The sequence below is a fragment of the Schistocerca gregaria genome, chromosome 2 (genome assembly GCF_023897955.1).
Source record: "Schistocerca gregaria isolate iqSchGreg1 chromosome 2, iqSchGreg1.2, whole genome shotgun sequence".
Taxonomy (NCBI): Eukaryota; Metazoa; Arthropoda; class Insecta; order Orthoptera; family Acrididae; genus Schistocerca; species Schistocerca gregaria.
This window is the reverse complement of record NC_064921.1, coordinates 148,400,131-148,405,679: the sequence shown is the minus strand read 5'-3', so window position 1 is coordinate 148,405,679 and position 5,549 is coordinate 148,400,131.

Here is a 5,549-nt window from a genome sequence, read left to right as displayed (position 1 = left end):
GTATGTTTTGTTCAGCTGCAAGCTGTGCCACAGGGTGGTCTGCTTCGCTCTTGGCCACAGTTTGGCGGTGGCTGTGCATCCTAGTGGACAGCTAGTTGGTAGTCATATCAATATAAAAAGCTGTGCAACAATTGCAGCAGAGCTGGTAAATGACGTGTTTGCTTTGACAGGTGGCCCAGGTTCTGATGAGGTCCTGTGACAGGACCATAGAAAATCTTGGCTAGTCTTCCACTGGGATCTACCCTTGTGACAAGGGTTTGGGATTGGGAATGGCATGGTGATGAAATATCATGTTGTGGAGGTTGAGTGGACAATGGAACACCACTTTGGGGGAGGTGGGAAGTATCTTGGGTAGGGTGTACCTCATTTCAGGGCATGGTGATAGGTAATCAAAGCCCTCGCGAAGGACGTGGTTCAATTGTTTCAGTCTGGGGTGATACTGGGTGATGAAGGGGACACTCTTTTGTGGCTGGTTTTTGGGCGTGATAGAAGGATTGGGGATGCGAGTGGAAATGGCCCAGGTGATATCTGTTTATGGGGGAGATCTGGGGGATAGAATCTGTCTGTGAAGGTTTTGGTGAGACCCTTAAACCTCAGCATACTGACCAATGGAGTCTTGTCATTGCAGGTACACCATTTCCGCAACTCTTCCCACTGAGCTAAGAGCTGCTGTTGTGCGATACGCGTGGTGGAGCGCATATGTATGTGCATGCACACAGGCGAGATTTTGAATGACTTGGGGAAGCTGTGAGTTAGCTCATGCGTGGCATGCGCATGCAAAACTGAGCCTTCAGCTGCCCAGTTAGCTAGCTGACGTATTGTGAAAAAAATTTTTTCAAGTGAACGTCAAGTTATGACGATAGCCTTCTTACCTGCTGATCCATCAAGGCTCAGCTTGTGACCTACCTTCACATTTTCCATTCTGTGAGTACCTTGTCCTATCTTCCAAACTCAACAAAAGTTCTATTGTGCACTTACCAACACTAGTGTCCTTTATAGGAAAGGAACAATGATGTGGTTCATGAATCTCATGTGTATTGTTCAGAGCCTTGCAATGTAAGATAAGGGTCCAGGTTTGAGCCCTATCCAAGCATGCAATTTTAATTTGTCAGATGTTTCACACAAGCACACACTGTAGTGCTGGGTGAAATGTTCATTCAAAATATAAATTAGTTTGACAAAATTAGAAGTAAGGATGGATTAAATGAAGGGAAACAAGCAGTGCAGTTAAGAATTAGGAAGGGAAAAAATGAGAAAGAGGGAAGGGAGAATTAAGATAAAAAATAAACCAATAAACAAAATAATGAGAAAATTAAAAATCCAGAATAGTGTCAGGACTTGAGGCTCTGTTTTGAATTCTAGGAAACTAGTATCAGGTAGGAGGACATCTTGTGTGGTCTAGCAGGCACTTGCGTCCCCTGAGTCATACTGAGGAGATTATTCAGCAACTTGGATACTGAGTGTCCCAAGACTAACAGTTCTTCATGCATGTAATCAATTTGGGGTTCTTATTCCTATATAAAATAATATGAGCTGGACACAGGTTGGTTGGTAGACAATGCATGTGGTTTCACAAATTGCTCTCCCTTTGATATTGATGGATTTATAAGTTCTGGGGCTGAAGCAAGTGGCAGTCGATGGGTGTATGGGTCAAGTTTTACAGTGGGAATGTATTCTGGGATAAAAATGTTAGGGTAGGGATAGTTTGACTAGTTTGACTAGGTTAGAATTGCAAAAGAAGGCAACAGTTAGTGGGAAAATATCAGTCAGTAGTTTCAGGTTTGACTTTAGAAAGTCATAGCCTTGACAAAGTAAGGAATTGAGGCACTCAAGGCCTGGGAGACAAGAGGGGGGGGGGGGGGGGGTGTTGCTTTTAAGTGCTTTTCATTTCTGGAATTGGGAGCTGTGTTAGAGGATATTCCAAGTTCAGAAAACAATATATTTTTCTTTGGAGTGAAAGAGAAATTTGAATTAGAATTGTTGCGTGAAGACGTTCAAAGTTCAGAACACAATATCAGTAAAATGTAAGTATGGTACTCATTTATTTATTTTACGTTCCATTGTGTTAGTTTGTTGATTACGATACGATAAACAATTACAGTCTTAAATATATGAGACTTATTTGATAAATTAATATTTATGCAAAAATTTTTAAATTTGTAAATTTGTAATTCCCTTCCGTGCACAAGCTTTCAAGCGTGGGTGTGATGTACTGGATAGGGTGTCTGGCTCATAATTGGAGTCCTGGGTTCGAATCTTGGCATCAGCAAAAATTTTATTTCTTTGCTCCAGTCTCATACATATATCACTGATACATAAGACTATAAAGATGTCTCAGGAATTATGAAAATTTTATTTATTAATAACATTTTTCTTTTTTCTCTAATTACAGTATGTTGGAGGCGAGTATATGGTAGAACTATTGTTGCGAAGACCATTTCGTCTAAGGGGTTTAATGAAAAACAAGAAATTGTGCAATCTGGTAGACCTTGCCCAGAACTGCCTAATCTGAAAGCAGTTCATAAAGATAAAAGCCAAGAATACGTTCGACATTTCCAAATGTCTCATTATAGCAGGACAGACTGGATCCCAGAGAGTTCGATGCTTAACCAACTTTTTTGCTGGCCATTTTTCTTGTTCACAAAAGAACAAACTGTATGGTGAAACAATGGATATAACAACCTGAACAATTTGCACAATGCCATACAGAACAACGAGAAATCTCACTATCACATTTTATCCATGCTGCAACATGAAACTTTCAGCACTACACGTATAGATATTCAGCTTCATACACAGTTATGGACTGATATTGCACATCATAATGAATCTGTTAGGAAAACTAGAGAAGTGTTGAAAAGATTAATGGACGTTGTACATGGCATTGCTGTTCACAAGCTTCCGTTTCATGGACATAATGAGGGAGAAGATTCTCTGAACAAGAGTGCTTACTTGGGTCTCATTGAGTTACTATCTCAGTACGATGCCACATTAAGTAATCATCTTCAGACGTCAAGAATATTTCGCGAAATTTCAAACAGAATACAAAATGACATAATACTTGCTGTCAGTGAGGTACTTCTAAAAATTAAAGAAGAAAATACACAGCTAACATTCATTGCTACGTTATTACACAAAACGTCAGATATAATGAATTCTTCTCAACTCCTAATGACACAAAGGCACGTGAATTCTGAAACTGGAGAAGTTCATGAAAGCTTCATCTCATTTACTGATTTTAGTGCAGATAGAACAGCCTGTGGGTTGCTTCAGCACATGGTCAAGATTTTTGAAAAATTTCATTTAAGTCCTAAGTTAGTTGCTCAAATATTTGACGGTGCAGCTGTGATGACCGGCCATTTGGGTGGACTAAGAACTAAAGTTCAAGAACTATATCCAAAGGTCATATTTGTTCATTGTTTTAGACACAACTTAAATCTAGTTCTGTCTCAGTCAGTTTCTTACATAAAAGAATGCAGAATATTTTTTCAGACGCTAACAGGTTTGGGGTTATTTTTCCACAAATACTCTAAAAGAATGCATGCAGTAAATGAATTTATAGTGATAAGAATGCCAAGACACACCCCAATACGGTGGAATTTTTCACCCCATTTGGTTCACACTGTGAAAGATCAGTGAACCTCATTTGTTGAATTCTTTGAACGTGTACTGAAAAAAAAGCTCAAATTGGGACAATGAAACAGTAATTGCAGCTCAAGGATTTTTGAAAGTGATGACTAGCTCTGAAACAACTTTTTTGCAATTGACATTCAGCAGATTTTTTTGTTTCACAGGTGACTGTTCAATATTTTTCAGTCAAAACACCTAGATATTCTGTATTGTTCACAAAAGATTGAAGATACGAAAAGGGAAATACTGAACCTTGGTTTCCAGGCTGATTTGGTGTGGAGTGACACTCAGGCACAACATGCTGATGCTGAAGATGAACCTGTGAATGGCAGTGATTTTGTTGACAATATAGTGGTGCAAATTGAAGAAAGGTTTGAATTATTACATCAACTTGAATTCATATCTTTGTTGGACCCAAAGATGTATGAAACGTACAGAACAAATTTCCATACATCTGCATTTGAAAAGCTTAGACAAACTCACAGGGATGTGTTTGATTTTTGTTCGACTGAAAAATGAACGATTCGTGTTATATGCATATGAAAACTTTAGTAATGATCACACATATGAACTTGTGAGATCACTGAAGACCAGACAATTAAATAAATCTCTACCTGAAGTGTATAAACTAGATTTACTTGTTGTTACAGACCCAGGCACAACTGCAGCCATAGAAAGATATTTTTGTGCATTAAGAACAATTAAATTTCACCTGGAAAGAAAGAGGAATGAAATTTACATAAGATAATTGTAAAATCTAGTTCATTAATTGAAATTTGTGAAGTACATGTATCAATAAATATGGTGTTATGCGTGAGTAATAGAATCCCATTTCCAATCCTTTCCGAGCATTGTCCCAAAGTTCAAAATATTTTTGTCAGCATGCCCAGCATTATATGTCACTGCAACACACACACACACACACACACACACACACACACACACACACACACGCATGCCTACCCAAAAGATTTTGGATTAAGCAACTGTTGTGTGTGTGTGTGTCTTTTTTTTTTTTTTTTTTTTTTTTTTTTTTTTTTTTTTACTTATACAGTTGCAGCTTGCCCATGAGGAGGACTCACTGTGTAAAAAAATTGAAGTAAATCGGTGAAGAACTTTTTGACATTATTATTCACAACCTCTGCCACATACATTTATATTTTAAAAAATGTGTGACCAATGTCCATCTGAAAGTTTGTTAGAGAATCGTGTAAAAATTTGAAATAAATTGCTCAAGAACTTTCCAAGATCTTTGCTAAAAGCCTTTCCCTTTATGTACTATATATACAGAGTGGTCCATTGATCATGACCGGGCCAAATATCTCCCGAAATAAGCATCAAACGAAAAAAACTACAAAGTATGAAACTTGTCTAACTTGAAGGGGGAAACCAGATGGAGCTATGGTTTACCCGCTACATGGCGCTGCCATAGGTCAAACAGATGTCAACTGCGTATTTTAAATTAGGAACCCCCATTTATTATTACATATTCGTGTAGTACATAAAGAAATAGGGATGTTTTAGTTGGACAACTTTTTTTGCTTTGTGACAGAGGGCGCTGTAATAGTCACAAACATAAGTACGTGGTATCACGTAACATTCCGCCAGTGCGGACGGTATTTGCTTCGTGATACATTACCCATGTTAAAATAGACAGTTTAGCAATTGCGGAAAACGTCGATATCATGTTGATGTATGGCTACTGTGATCAAAATGCCCAATGGGCGTGTGCTATGTATGCTGCTCGGTATGCTCGACGATATCATCAAACTGTCCGGACCGTTCGCCGAATAGTTATGTTATTTAAGGAAACAGGTAGTATTCAGCCACATGTGAAATGTCAGCCATGATCTGCAACAAATTATGATGACCAAGTAGGTATTTTAGCTGCTGTCACTGATAATCCGCACATCCGTAGC